The sequence below is a fragment of the Odontomachus brunneus genome, unplaced genomic scaffold (assembly GCF_010583005.1).
Source record: "Odontomachus brunneus isolate Ranch 3 - 2012 unplaced genomic scaffold, Obru_v1 Obru_scaffold_054, whole genome shotgun sequence".
NCBI classification, from domain to species: Eukaryota; Metazoa; Arthropoda; class Insecta; order Hymenoptera; family Formicidae; genus Odontomachus; species Odontomachus brunneus.
In genome coordinates, this window is record NW_022639504.1 from 1,535,204 (window position 1) to 1,551,622 (window position 16,419).

The 16,419-nt window shown below is 46.5% G+C and overlaps 1 protein-coding gene across 1 annotated transcript in view; it reads right to left on the minus strand.

The window, feature by feature from the left end:
• Positions 1–12,173, minus strand: part of LOC116845641 (probable G-protein coupled receptor B0563.6) — a 48,515-nt gene extending 36,342 nt beyond the window's left edge. The window contains exon 1 of the mRNA XM_032818584.1: positions 11,889–12,173. The gene's annotated coding sequence lies outside the window, so the exon portion shown is untranslated. The remainder of the gene's footprint in view (positions 1–11,888) is intronic.
• Between the last annotated feature and the right edge of the window lie 4,246 nt (positions 12,174–16,419).

Consider the following 16,419-nt stretch of genomic DNA (forward strand, 5'->3'; position numbering starts at 1 on the left):
ATATTACCGTGCGCGCGCGCGCGTATCGGATATTTCTCATATTAAATACTCTCGCCGCGCGAACGTGCCTAAATCATCGTCGTTTTGCCCGCTAAACGAGCCGCTCTCCGGCGGGATAATGAAACTTTATCGCCGGTAGAGCGAAATTGGGTCGGGCCGGGAGAAATATTTTACTGGGTGCTTATCGAGCTATCGATGGGCGTAATTAAAACCGATGTCAACCGGCATAAAGCCGCGTCGCGACTTGCGTCTCGTTACCCTGCCCTCCCCCATCCTGCGCTGAAAGCTACCAGTTTACGCGTTTCCCTCCCGTAATCTCCCTTTGTCTACGTCGTTGCACGAAAATCGTCCTGCGCGACAAAAGCGGCGGTGTAATGATCGGTCGACGTGGTAACCGACTCGGCCGTGTTAAATCGAGAGTAACGATCCTCCTTCGTTCTCTCCGTTCTTCTTCCTTTCGCGTCTCTCGGCTCTCTTTCTCTCTACATCATTCTCCCTTTCTCTCTCTTGCTCTCTCTTTTTCACAACTCTCTTCGCCGTTCGTCGGTAACGATCGCGACAGAAATGGCAGTTATATCGTTGCGGATCGTTACATCCGCCACGGTAACTCGAAGGAAGTAGAGGATGAAGAAGAAGCAGAGGAAGCGCTCCGGATATATCGCGGACACGCGTTTCCGCGACGACGCTCCTCACCTGGGCGAAGGCGGCTCGATCGAACGAACTATATAGTGTGTCGGCTCGACAGGAGAAGAGAAACGGGAGATGAACAGCGCTCTGAATCTGAGAAATGCGTCTGTGCGCACCTAAAAAAATACAATCTCCTCAAGGGGATTCTCCTAAAACCAAAGGAAAGATATTCTAAGCGCAATATTCTTAAAGTTAGAGGAGTTTCGTTTTTTATCTGCAGCACTGGTTCTGCACGTAAGTAACAACTTCATTAGTACAGCTAAATTTTCTGTTACTTAACGATCAGACGAAAAACTCGTCGAGAAGCAGAAAGAAATTCCCGTAGGTTTTTACGTAGTCAGTTGTTCTCACAAGTAAACCTACCCAAAAGGTACACTCCGATTTCTTTCTAATTTGACACAAATGTAGAAGTACAACAAATTAAATATTTGTTTATTTAGGTCATATCTTTTCATTTTGGCCCTTTGAGTTTCACGGTTTATAGCTTTTTAATATTCTTACTCCTATCATCAACAAGTGCAACAAAAATGCATAAGAAATAAAATTGAATACAAGATATAGGCGTTTTTGATTTGCTGATTATAAATATGAAGTCAAATGTGTAAAATTATTTGTATAAGTAATAAAATATTTAAACAAAACATGTAAAAAGTTTAAAAAAATTATTTATACAAATAATTTCTCGGTTTGGCTGGGGTTCGAACCATTTTTGACTAATTTAGCACAGATTTCAAATATTTCGGTTGGAATCTCGGCTAGAGAAATTTAGAATGGTTCGTATCTTAGCTATGCCGATTTTGTTAAAATTTTAATTAAAATTACTGGAAAATTAAAATTTCTCTCTCTCTCTCTCTCTCTCTCTCTCTCTCGGTTTGGCTGAGATTCGAACTATTTTTGACTAATTTAGCACAGATTTAAAATATTTTAGTTGGAATCTCGGCTAAAGAAATTTAGAATAGTTCGTGTCTCAACTATGCCGATTTTGTTAAAATTATTTAACTATATCTTGTATTCAATTTTATTTTTTACGCATTTTTGCATGTTGTACTTATTGATGATAGAAGTGAGAACATTAAAAAAACTATAAACTACTCGTGTAACTCAGAGTAGACTAAAATGAAAAAATATGACCTTAATATTTTTTTTACATCTACATTTGTGTCAAATTAGAAAGAAATCGGAGTGCAACTTTTAGGTAGGTTTACTTGTTAGTGGTTTCAGCCGAATTTTAACGCAACTGAATGCTTAGACGAATGTTTTCGATCACAGGAATAGAAATATAATTTTCTTCCCTGTCGCGTCTTTCGTGTCGCGCGTAAGAAAGTATTTTACTTTCAAGCAAATGGATTTGATTCCAAAGGAAAAATAAGAATAATATCTAGTAGATTTCCGATCAATATAGCGTGCTTCCTTAAAAAAAGAATATTCTTCCGGCGAAAGTTTGATTAGGATACGAGATCACACGGAAAATTGCGCCTTGCAATTAGAATTTTGTTTTAGGTGTTAGACTATTCTCCTTTTGGTTTTAGAGGAATCCTCGTAAGGCCAGTGTATAACTGGATTCCTCTAAAGATGAGATTATATTTTTTAGTCTGTGAAAATGAATGGCGCCGTGATCATGTGTGATAAACTTTACACCGAGTCGCCGGCCGCCTGACGAGAGTAAAAAGAAAAGGATTATCTCGCCGGATAACGAGGCATCATCCTTTATATCGTACGCGTCGTAAAATCTAGCGCGTCGCAGGACGATGACATCAACGGCGGCGACGATCGTGAGTCTTGCGACTCATGTCAATGACCAGTAAGGGCTCCCCGTCGTCGCCTTCGACCTCTCGCATGTTTCTTGTCACTTCGAAAAAGGATTATCTGCGATCGTATGTGAGCGATATGATATGTGTAAGATGGATACTCTTTCTTTTCTACGCAAATTTCGTTCATGGATCTCTTCTGAATGTGCCCGTGCAAAATAATTGATAAATCAATACTCAAATAAAATTAGTCGTCATACATAAGATTATGAATAATTTTATCGATCGATTAAGTTATATAACTATATATATTGATTTATTTTGATTATTAATTTGACGATTATTTTAGTTAAGTGAAATTTTAATTGACTGATGGCCAACATTAAGCACAGAGTTAGGTGTTGAAATCTTGAAGCAAACTCGAATACTGCCGCAAAGTGACTGAATCTTCACGGATCGGTGAAAAAGAAACGTCGCGACCGTAAAAGTCGGTGCACGAAGGGTTAACTTTCGACCGATTTTGCAATTACCGACTGTACGAAACAATCAACGGTTCTGTTTGCCACGGCTCGTACACTGGTATGGGCGAATGCTCGAGCTCGCTGTAGACTACAATCGACACGCGACTTCTCACACGACCGCTAATTGACCGAGACGCCGTCGAGCTCCACGAGATAGATCCGCGCGCGCAGCTCTGATCATTGCACGCGACTCGCCACGGATTGTTACCGCTATTCCGCAGTTCGTCGACTAGAAAGTCGTCGGAGATTAACGCGGCTCTTGTCCTCGCGGCGTCGACAATACGCCAGATAGAATCGCGATAATCACGCACCGTGGGCGATAATCACGCACGTGTATGCGACTTCGCCGCGTGGAAATCGATCCGCTAGATGGGCAAAATCCTAAGGAATATTTCTAAATTGAATAACTCTCTCTAAGAATAGCAGCCTCTCTCGTCGTATCCGCGATAAGATTCAAACGTTTTTTCAAACAGACCGAATCGGCAAAGCGGCGTCGATACCTTTAACTTGTAACTTTGGGTATTGAAGGTACTGAAGTTGCCAGATCTAAGTGGTCACCTAATTGAGTTCGAACTAAGTGACATAAGATTTTTTTCTCTATAATTTAGGTCAAGATTAAATTCGCGAGTGCAAGTATATTTTCGTTTCATCTAGCCGCGCGTCGTCAGATCTTCAAGGGAACAAAAGCTTTTCCAGGCCAAAATAATTCTCAGGAATTTATTTAGAGAAAATTGAATATGTTTGAATTTTATACATGTAATTAATTAATATATTTGCGTTAAAAAAAGTAATTTATAATTATTTCATTTTAATGCAAATTATACTTAATTATATAGATAAAATTCGAACATATCCATTAAGTGTTTTCTTTAAATAAATGCTCGAGTATTGTTGCTCCTTTAGTATGAAAAATAACTTGTCCTCTCTCTTTCTTAATGAACAATGCTCGGCAACGTAATACCGTGTTGCAACTCGATCGCCCACGATAAAGAGCGAGAGGCGACGTAATAGAGAAATTTGAGAGACTCTCGCGTTTCTTTGGCAATTATCGGCGGGTTATGAGCAGAAGTTCGCGACGCGAACGACTCTCTCCTCTTTCTCGCGGGCGTGTCAAGATGCTATTCCGTGTCGGCACTCGCGCGAGAACTCGCCTCGAAAATGAGAGCGTTACTCGGTTTCTCGCGAGTGGCCGCGAATAAAAGAGGCGGCGGCCGACGAGATACGGTCGGTGCCGCAAATCCCGAGGAAAAACTTGCCGGGGCGCCCCTCGCCTCTCACCCCCTTCGCCCCGCCGACAAACTCGCAAACAGCGAGAACGCGATTACAACTTCCTCCTCGCGGAACTAATTGCGCTGCAGGGAGGTGAACGAAGTTGCCCCTTTGTTTTGCATGCTAAGAGCATTTGAACGAATCGCTCCCGCCGGCGCTAAGAACGCTCATTTTCGAGCCGGGGACGCCTGGCCTGGCCGGGGAAAATCCTTATCGGCGTCGAGGATCGGCCGCCGGAGGAGCAGCCGGTTTTAGCGGAGCCGTTTCGGACGAACCGGCTGTTTGCAGACGGGCGAATTCTGCACGCGCGAAGCACATAGAGCGCGCGGAGCGACGCGACGGAGGGGTGCTTAAGGGTGGCGCGCGACGAGAATTTCCATTTCCAGGGATAACGGCCGGCAGTCAAGAGCGTCATATCATACACCGGGTGCTTGTACAGAAACAAATCTTTAATTTCCAGCGACTATTCGGGTCGCGCCGCGTGTATTCGAGAGGCGCTCGGAATAACCACGGAGCCACGGTTATTTTCCGGTTGCAATACAACGTCATTTCCCTGGCCGCGTGCAAACACAGAGTTGCGAATTTAAAGAAATAAGGAGAATTCAAGAGCGAACCTGTTTTCTCGTCCTCTTTCTTTTCTCTTTATCTTTCTCTCTTTCTCCAAATGGAATGTCCATTCAACAGGCGTACTTATATTTCAAAGATTCGCTCTCTCCTCCCTCTTTGCCTTCTTCTCCTCCTCCATTCGTTATTTAGCTTTGAAGCTTCATTTTCCTAAGGGGAGAGAACCCGACCGCGCCGTTGTTGGAACAGCGCCGTGTTGGCGTTATGTTCCCGCGGTGTCACGCCGCAACTGCGGGGATTATGATCACCGTCGAAAACGTTCGATCGATCAACGATGATTTCTCCGGCAGCTCACACGCGATACACGCGTCGATCGCGCTTTCGTCGATTTAACGAACGCGCAGGTCGAGCCGATATGTCAGACGGTTTGAAAACGGTGAAACCTCACGTTCCGTTTTATCAGACGAGAGTCCGAGAGAAAGAGAGAAAGAGGTTGGAGAAGAGAGGTCGAAGCAGGCTGTGTTTGAAAGGCGTCAGCAATTGACGCATTAGAACGATAAAATTTATTGCTGCGGCGACCCGATTGCGGCGGCTCCGTTTTTGCGACGTCTTCACGTACCTCTTCGCGGCTCGCGGATTCCGCGACAAGAAGGATGATGAGAGTGAGACAGAACTTGCGAAGTTACAGCACTTCCTGGACCCTTCAAGTGTGGAGCAGTGCAACGTGAAAGCGCTCCATGCGGCCGGAATTCCAGAAGATTGTCGAACTTTTCGGTGACTACACCCATAGACCATACGCAACACTTGAAGGGTTGACGTTCGCTAGTTAAGAACGCGCAAGAACTCGAGCAAAACGAAAGGCGAGCGGCTCGTATTCTCGCGTCGTCGGATGTTAAGTGTGATTTGGAAAGATATACGAGAACAGTCGCGTATCTCTATAATCCGCAACGACTCGGAACGAACGGTTCAACTCGACGACGATTACGCGTGCAATGTTGCAAAACCGCAACGTCGGAAAAACAACGAAAACTCGTAAATCGCGAACCGGAGGGTGGAAACGGCGCCGTGAACCATTCGGTCGCAATGATATTCCCCGAGTCTCGTTCAACGCGAATAACCACTTAGGATATCCCTCTGAAATCTAAATGCGACCCTCGCACGTCGTCGCCATTGTCGTCGTCGGGAAGGGACACTCGAAATTAAGCGATCGACACTGAGCCGCGCGACAGTCGAACGCAAATCGCATTTTCACGCGGAGGTCCCCGGCGCGGATTTTATCCCCGGGTGAGATTCGTCGCGACGCGTCGCTTATTTCCCCGCGCCCGTCCTCTCACTCCCGCAAATCGTAGGTATCAATCGTGGGATCCCCCCCCCCCTCGGCCCAACGCGCTTCGCCCTCCTCCAATTTCCATCGTCGTAGATTCGCCGCAGAATGCCATCTCGCAGGTTCGAAGACATCCGCTATTCACCGGACGTCCGTGCGCCGGAACGTAAGGATTCGCGAGGACGAATTTCTCGGACCTTTCAGCCGGCGCCGCGCTTGCACCCCCGGAAAGGATCACGGGCGGGAAGTTGCTATGCGACGGGCACGATCGTGATTCACGAGCGAGGCTCCGTCGCCGGAATCCGCGTTTGCGCGATACCGAGTGTAAGCTCTCGAGCGTTTTAAGAATTTTTGAAATAATTCGAGGAATGTTTCTAGAGATTCTTGAGATTTTAAACTCGTTTTTTGTTCCTTTTTGATCTTTTTCTCTCTCTCGCTCTGTTTCAATGTGCCGCATACTGATTGTCGACATTGTAATTGCGCCTCTTGAAATTATTTCTCGTAATGTTTCGTATCCTGAGAGGAGATACACTTTTAGAATCTCAATAAATGCTCACTCGCTCGCTCGTTCTCCTTCTCAAAGAAGCAGATGACGAGACGTCATAATGGTCTGCGGAAGTGAGTAATAATATCGGATTGCACTCTCGTTATTTGTAGCTGCGGAATTATCACGGGATCGCGCGCAGCTCAATTTCGCGCGGCACGCTTGCGATATTGGGATTTCGACAGCCGTGAAGATTAGGGAAATTTTCATTTCCACCTTGGCTGAAGTATACAGTCGTCTCCGCGGCGATAAAGGGGTCCGAAACTCCGTCGGGCACGGGGGATTTTAGGAAATTTAGTTTTTAATTAGGTACGCAAGAGAGGCTCCGACCCACACTTCGGGAATTTCTTATTAGATCTGCTTAGAAAACTCCGGGCAATTATCCGCAATGGCGGCTAAAACGTGATTACGCGAGCTCTCACGGCGGAATATTTTTCATGTTGATGAAAGGCGCCCGGGGAATCTCGGTTTCGCCGAAGAAGACTATTTCGCGCCCCGGTTGCGCCGCACCAACGGCGGTTATTGCTGCAAACTGATGGGACGTGAGTGTGTATGCGTGCGCTTGTGTGCGTGCGCCTAGGTTGTTGCAAAGAATCTGGGACGAAGAAGAGGGAACAACGCGTCGGGCATGAAAAGAAGAGAAATAATTCTCTCAGCCCGGAGAGACTGGGCGATTTTTAATAGCGATAATTGGGGAGAATTTATTAATTCGAAATTGCGAACTAACTTTGAAGTTCCTTGAATGCCTCCCTTTGAATCCCTTACGCCTGCATCCCTTCGTTTTACTCCTATAACTTCATCTTTCATCTACACGCGCAGGCAGATTATAAAATTCTTCGATCGCGATTAAAACGCGCGACACTGGAGTTTCAATTCGCTGCTGGGCTTCACTCAGCTTCACGTACGTCGTCTCGCCGGATCGTTAACATCGGCGCAAGAGGAAGTCCTCGTGCGAGACGATAAAATAATAACGAGCAAATCAAACGAGATAGGAATTCGTGCGACGCGTAATACAATTAAGGGGAGTTACAGGCGTACGTGAAGGGAACGTGGCGTGTCGTAACGAGCGAGGACGACTCGTGGTCGACATCTCCGCGATGCGGTTAACCCCTTCATCGATATCGTTAATGCATTAAAACTGTCACGTCGTTCGGAGGTGTTATAACCTCCCGCCAGGCGTGTCTAATCAACTGTTATTGCTTTTCCATCTCCTTCCAACGCGCTACGCCGCAGACTTTGACACCCTCGACGTTGGCGGCACTGTGAATTTCTATTATACGTCTTTGGCACCTACACTATCTCTGATTCTCTCTCTTTCTTTTTCTCTGTCTGCTCCTCATCTATAAATATTGCCAGTAACGTCCATCAAAGCTCGCGGTATCGCACGATGACGCGTCCGCGCGCACCGACAACAGGACTCGCCTTTATTCGCGTCACGTCGCAGCCAGCCAACATTTTTAATTTAAGTTCGACGCGAGAGCCAGCATGCGGCGGCGGAGAGAAAGAGAGAAAGGAGAAAAAAAAACGAGATCCGCCCGCCGCAGAATCGTGGCTGGATTCCGAATAGTCGTAAACGTGAAACGCGCGAATACACACAAGGGTGGTGGGCAAAGCAGGCTGGCGAGAATGGGGAACAGAGAGAGAAAGGAAAGAAGGAGGGAGGGTTGTGTCAGGCCGTAAGATCGCCCGGTGCAGGACGGTGCAGCGTGACGTCGATTAAATCGTCTCGCCGCGATAGTAATAATTACACCTCGCCTGGGCACGTTTTCGCGATAAAAAAGGGGCATTAACGAGCGCCGCGCCCGACTTTATTAGCTTATCGGCCGTCTGCGCTATTATGCCGCTATTGTACGCGCTAGTTAATGCGCGGGTATGCGTGAGTGGACCGCGGTCGCCGCGTGCGAATTTTCGCGGCGAGAGATCAGAAAGATGCGAAACGTCGTTAGCGATAACCGCGAGCTGGTGATAACAGTCGGTTCGTGCGTTTCGTTTCTCCCAGGTGTGCATCTCGCCCCTTCGTGCAGATCTGCATTCAATCGCGCTTCGAACGGACGTCATTACGTACGAGAGGGAGATATACGGCAAAATATACGGCGCCCCGTATCTCGCGTTCGGCGTCAAACACGGCCGTTCGTTTGGGTGAGATTTATTTGCTCCGTGCGACGAGCGCGGTTTGTCGCTCCTTTTTATCGTTTTTTTTTTTTCTCCGGGGTAGACTGAGAATCGCGCGGCGATATTTAGCGTTCAACGTACGACGCAAATACGACTCATACGGGCTCACGGGGTATCGCGACGCCTCGAGGAGCGTAGTAGCAGTAAACGACAAGCTGGCCTTTAAACCCGATGAAATAAAGGCACTTGAGCACGCGCTGACAAGGATCTCCGTCCGGCGAGAGCGCGCTCCTCGAGAAAATCCTTTCGAAACGCGCGACACCACCCCTGCACCCCCGTCCCCGACACAGCAATCTTCATTCATCACCCGAATTCCTTCATCCCTGTTCGATCGCTCGTAAAGAGCATCGATTTGCAGCTATATACACGGGCGATTCCGGAAATCGTGCATCCGAGCCGCTGCGACATAAAACGAGAACGTCGACGTCGAGATAAATTGCGCAAATTAAATCTCTGAATGCGGATGATCCCACTCCTTCCTCCGCCAAGAAACACTATCCTGATGTTTCATCGTTCCATTTCTTAAATCGGCTTTTAAGAGGGAGATTCTATGTATGTTTGCATGTGTGTTTGTGATCCTTCATAACTCGAGAAGCATTGAATACATTGAGAAGAAAATTTTTGGAAATTATTCAGTACGTTATATCTGCGTGGTTTTTAGATTAATGTTATTAACCGGATTTGTCTGGGTTATCTGGAAATTCCATTACTTTCTTGAGAACATTTTCCGAGAACATTTAGAATTACAGGATGAAACTTTTATCTTTAACTGATTACAAAAAAGCTTTTAGTAAGTAATTAAAAAATACAAAATAAAAACATAAACAGCCCTCAGAAACCTTAAAAGTTCTAAAAAGAGGATGAAATAACTTTAACTCAATATTCCTATATACTTATAATACTATTGTAATGTATTCCGACAATATTAGAGAATCGGCTCGACAAAAAAATTAGGTAAGTAACCATATCTTATCTTATCTAGGGAGATAAATGATGGAAAAAGGCATGATTATTGATTCAGTCAAGTTTCCGTGTCGATTCCTTGTATCGTAAAAATATTAGATTATGATTATAGACATACAGAAATATCGAGTCGAAAATTATTTCATATCTTTTAGGGGGCTTTTGAGGTTTCTAGAGTCGATTTATTAATTTCTCAAAGAGAGAAGAAGAAACACAATGATAACGCAAATTATTCGCGGCGCGTGACGTTTGTTAACACGAGAAAGAAGGTCTCATATAGATTTTGCAATTATTACGCCATCATTGACTTATCGACTCGCAGTTCATATTTGCGTTAGCGCAATGAAGCGAGGATTCTACCTGGACTCCGATAGGCACGAAAGCAATTCAATTCTCGAGTCTATATCCGCGAAGCTCATTTTCTTTCAGGTTGCATGCGGCGGCATGTTCGAGCGAGCTCGACGGGAGAAGTGTTCGCTAATGTGCACCCTCGAAAGTCGAATTTTGCCCCTCCACGTGCGACGTATCGCTCCCGTCAGTCGATCGCGGCCGCCGAGCCTTCGCATTCGTAAATCGACGTTCAAGCTGTCAATCCGTCGCGCACTTTCCGTCTTTCTCGCGCTCTGACGCGTAACACGCAGCGTGAACGCGATTTCCGGCAGCCGAATCTGATTTTCCGCGCGGCATCGATGCGCGCATGCCACTTAACCGTGCCGTGCACTCCTCGCGCGAATCTCCTTGGGAACGCGCAAACATGGTTAAAAGTCTAGCGTTAGAAACATAGTCTAATAACTCTGCGGAAACGCGCGAGATAGACTAGCGTGAATATTCCGTCGGGCACACGACCTGCCATCGTCACGTCGAGAGCCGTTGCGTTTTAATTCGCGCCGTCCCCCGACGCGATATAATCGCGCGCGCGGAGATAATCTTTTAAATATTTTACATCGACTGAAATATTCATTTGGCCGCGACCGCTTGTAACACGAGAACTAATTAAATTCCACGCCGCGGCCTAATTATCCTTAATAGGACTCGTTCGATCTGTTAAAATTCCGGCGGCGGACAGGACTTTATAACCCTGCGCTCGCGCGAATTGGATTACTTCTCTTGTACAGAAGCGAGATAATGCGATGTGTCGCGTTGACAATTTTTACGTGACAGGAAGTGGACGGCCGTCCCGCACGTTTAATTAAAGCAAATTTCGGAGGAAATTTCTGATGAGATTTTACACAGAATTTACGTGACGATGTCAACTGTCCATTAGTCGCGCGTGCTGTTAAAATACTTCAGAACTCGAATTCATTTGAATTGTTCGCGTTGAAAAGAAGAAACTAGAAAAAGGTTAAGGTGCCGATGCCCCGACACGTAGTTAGTCTTAAACATTCTTTTGGTCTTGAAAATACGAATATTTTAAAGACCATTTTTTTTAACATAAATATTTAAACTTTTAATATAAAAAACATATACATATATTTTTTACACGGAAAAAGAACAACATTAGTTTAATTTCCTGATAACCAGATTAAGAACTCGGTTGTAAGAACAGGAAGATTTCCGTTGGAGATTTCGACACAACCAATTGCTCTCGGTTATTTTAACCGAATCTTAACGCAGCTGAATGTTGATGCAGACGAAAGTCTTCGATCACAGTAACAAAGATATTGTTTTTCGTCGACGAGTTTTTCGTCTGGTCCCCACTCGATCACACGAATTGAAACTCTTCTTCCGTGTGTGTCGAAAGCATTCGTATGTTCGAAGACAAGAACAACAAGAATATCCAGACACTTTTACCTTAACGACGGACCGAACAGAGCCGACGACAAACAGTGCAGCCACAATAATGACAACCGCGGCTTTTCGCCGCTCGCTAATTAACGCGATCGATCGATCGCTCATTACCTTCACCCGTCAATTAGAGAACGCAATGCTTAACATGCATCCTGCCAAATTGCCTCGCTCCACGCACGCCGCGACATGCAAATCACTTGACGCGCGCGCCCGCGATCAGAAACGGGGCGGCCCGTTAAACGCGCGCGCGAATCGCTTCGAGATATTCGACGGGCCGGACATTCCAACAATAATGGTTCTATAATTACCTCGCGGTGCGTAACCGGTCGCATCGTCGCATCTCTCTCGCGCGATCGGATCGCGCGCGCGTACACGCGCGCACGCTCTCCCGCTCGCTCGAGATTTCCGGAAGAGGAAAATTATTTTCGGCACGTGGCTCTCTCTTTCTCTCCTCCGCTCTCTCTCTCTCTCTCTCTCTCTTTCTTTTTTCTCTCTCTGTTTTTTATCTTTTCTGACTGGCGGGAAAGCACGCGCGTATTCTTGCACGCTTCTTCCTGTACGTTCGCCGTGCGAACGAGAGCTCCTTCGAGCGCGTCGCGGCGCCAACTGGAGAATTTTCGCGGCCTGTCGCGAGCACACGTCGGCCGCTCTCCGACGCATGCGTCGCACTCCACGTCGGCTGGAGATTCGCGAGGAAAAGCATAGCTGCCAAGTGAAAAGTAAGAAAGAAAAATGGAAGAGAAAGCGCGAAGGGGATCTCCCCGATAATCTCGCGAGCTTGCCCGCGGAAACGTCTTGCGATAACGTCGAATGCGGAAGCGGAGTCCGGAGGATCAGAGGGGCTCGCGTGAGTTGTTGTGAGATTAAAAGGTCGTGCGCCCCTTTTCGACGTCGTTGACACGTGCGAGGACGCGGAGGGTGATCGAAGAGTGGTTTCTCTACTCTACTCTCTCATGCGCGCACGTTCATCTCGACGGAATCATAACGGGGGTAAGATGACGCGCCGCGAGTAACAAGATGACGCTAATCACGGTACACCGAGCGCTATAAATATTAAGCCTCTAATGCACGATGCATCCGCGCGCCCACTACGCCGCGCGGTTCTTATCCGATATTCATACTGGAGCTATCGCGGCCTGCTTCGCGAGCACTCGAGTGTACTGGAGTGCCTGTCTCTCGATGCATCGCGGGTAAACTCACTAAATGACACAGCAGCATGATAATTAGAAACTCGTGGTCTTTGACTGGCGCGAGTTCTCTCGCTGCGGCGAGGACATAACGGCGAAGACATGGAGTTGTATGTCCCAGATTATCAATTTTCAAATTTCTAAACTTTTAAATTAATTTACATGTGTATATTATTTATCAGTCATTTTTATTAATTATTAATTATTACATATAAACAGGCTCTTGCGTAGATATTGTCTAAAGTAGAAGCTACAAGGAGTGCCAATGAGAGTCTATTCACGGTTTGTGAGATAATTAAAATCTTGTTATTAAAATCACAGAGGAAGATAAAGTGTTTAATAATATTGGACACTTTAGCGTTAATATTCATTAATTCCCGCCCGGAAAGTGGGGAGGTTCCAGGTTCGAGTCCTGGCGGAGGCAGTTTTTTCGCAACATATATAATGAATCTATTTGAGTCATCGGTTTAATGGGGTTTTGGGATTTTAATAAAAAAAATATATATAAAAATTGGGACTCAAGGATCGGTCTAAGTATGAAAGATTGATTCTCCGCGTACGATAATCGAAGAAAAATTTCGATACGTGCGTTTAACATACTGGACAATTTTATCCTTCCACAATTATATTAATATTAAAAAGTAATATTAGTATTTAATAGCACTAAACATCCGTGCTTACTCCTTATGTGCCTTTTCAAATCTTACTGTTAGTTAATATTAATTAATTGCCTAGTTTTGCAAATGATACGACACAGAAATTTACGAAATTCATTCTGATGCGTGAGAATTTTCAATCGTTGCAGAAATGTCGAGAAATTCCTAAGCGCATTCATTCGCGCGAATATGTTGACGAGAGTTGCGAATTTGAAGGAACCGCGAAACCCGTAATTCGTTCTCTCGGTAATTGTGTTTTCCTCGGCGGAAAATTTGCGACTCCACAGCGACGTCCGCGACGGATTTTCACGATACGGACGTTAACGGTCGAGTTGATTGTGCCGTCGTTGCGCTTTGATCGCGTCGACACGACGGTAACTTCTACAATAGGCGGAACGAGACGACGCTCGTCTGTGCGGTAGCTGGGCGTGCTACTTGCATGGCTAGACGTTGTTACCTAGCTGGAGGATTGGGATTTACGGCTCGTAACCACCGTCGTCACGGCACAGGCGACGAGGAGGGCGTCGTCCTAGCGACACACTGGAATCGCGCCGCGGAGGATGCAAGTGAGACTCTCATGAGCGGATCCTTCGACGATCCGCCGTCGAACTTTCTGCGTTTCGACTCGCGTAAAAGGGTCACACCGACGATCCTGATTAAGTAATTCCGAGTAGTTTCCCAGCTCGGTCAACTATCTCGGCTCGCTTCTTCTCCGGACGATGGCTTTAAGCGTGACGTAGGTGGTGAGAGTTAAGAAAGACGAGAAAAGACAGAAACGATGGCGCGTTTACGCGTCTGTCTCTCTGACCCTCGCGTTCCCAATAAACTCTCGGGAGACGCGCTGTTTATGATTCATATCACCCTCTTGGCCCCGGAGATTCGAAACTCGTTCTCCTCGCAGCGCGAAATTTACGGCGATTTGAAAAGTCCAAGTTACTCGGCGATCGCGTGAAATTTGGGAAAACGCGTGTCGCCAAGGAGGGAAATGGGTTAGTTAGTTAGTTAGTCGGAAATAACGCGGTGTTCTTAATTTCGCGCTGCTAATTCATGATACCTCATGAATTTCGCCCGTATCCGCGGCCGGCACGAGGGGACGTCGAGTTCGCGAGGCGCGTATCTGATCCTGGAAAGTAGGGAAGTTGATGGAGTTCGAACGGACTGGAAACTTGGTCCCGCTCGCTGTTAATGACAATGGACGCGGCGTGTAAGCGACCCCGAGTGTCGTAACTTAGGAACGTCGCGCTACTTGAGCGGACGTTTATCACGTCGCGTCACGACGAACGCTCTTCAGACACTGCTCTTCGGTGCCGCTCCTCGGACACAGCCTCCTCCGTCGCGCTGCTTCTTCGATCGCATCGCGACGTGGCGGATGCAACGAGGCCGAACTCTTTCCCTGGGCGCGACCCATGTTTCTCAGAGAGACCCTCGGTCCAGGGGTCGGCCGAGGGTTACTCAAGACGAAACTGTGAGACGATGAAATTGCACTCTCGCTCCACGGGAGATGGACGAGTTCGCTCTCCTCGATATAGGGTCGATGGGTTAGTGAGGGGACGTGGGATTACCCATGGAAAGAGATTTCGTGTGTCCCTTTCGCGAGATGCCATTGTGAGTCAATCGCGTCGAAGTTCCTTTCCACGCACATTTTATCAAGACTACCTCGTGATGCGAGGGCGTCGCGCGGGATGAATTTCCCAACGTCGTCGAGAATGGTGAACGAGCCGATCGCGGAGACGCTTCTACAAAATTCGTTTCATACGGAGGAGCATTGAAATATAAATATCGTCGATACAACTTGCTCGATGCATCCGTCGCCGATATTTATTCGCGTCGGGGAATAGTTTACATGAGGGGGAAGGCGAGTTTTCTATCTCTACGAGGAAAGTCCATTTAGTTGAGCATCAATAGAGAGAGAGAGAGAGAGAGAGGGAGGGAGGGAGGAGGAGAGAACAAAATTTATCTTAACGGCAATAACATCCTTATCCTCGTCGACGTCGACGACGACGAAGTCTCTTACGCCTCCGCTTCACGATGGCCTGTGCGCCGCAAGGAAAGTGGGACATCTGCGGGTCCTCAATCATGATAAAGCTATGACTGTTCCGCGATTACGACGAGGAAATTATACGCCGACGATAATTCGCACGCTACGCGGAGTCACGCGTGTGAAAGCACGATCGACGCCTCTCGCATAAAATCCGTCGACTTGTGTCACGTCGCGGTGGAATATCGTCGCGGGAATAATCGAACGCGGATTTATCGCGGCGGGCAAACAGTTACGGCAGTCGGATCGCGCGACGGAACGAACGTCGTAAAGCACCGTTCGCCGTGGGCGTTCCATTTTGACGGGGCCGATATAGAGGCGAAATAAAGCGTCGCAAATCCGCATCGCGCTCCATATATTGCTCTCATGGTGTCGCGCGGATTCATCGTCGAACAATGCGCGCGATGCGAACCCGCGAGATTGACGGACTGTCCGTGTAAATACCGGACTGCCGGTAAAGGACCGGCTATGTGCATTTGAATTCCTCTCTCGTGATTCAATCCCGAAAATTCCACTGCTTCTGTATCGAGCTTAAAAACGTATCGCGTTGTTGCTCGATTATAATAACACTTTAAGCACTTCCGACCTCGGACTTCTTTTATCAACTTACTATCTTTTTCTTCGCACGGAAAATATGAGGACTTATCGATGCTGTAAAAGTTACGAAAGACGGCGCTTTAACCTGACATGAATAATATTTGATTACAGCAAAAATATTGCCGATTAAAAGAAAGAGAGATAGGGAGAGAAAAAGAGATTCAATTATTTAAATATTCACAAATATCGGGTTGTGTAACAAGTTGCTTCGGATTTTTCGGGTGAAATGAAACGATTGTATTTTTGTGTCGACATTATTTTATGGAATAATATATATGCGCTGTTTTGATGTTCTCTCATCTTCCGTATATATTGTTTCATGAAATGGCATAAAAATATGATAGTTTTATTTTGCCTGACA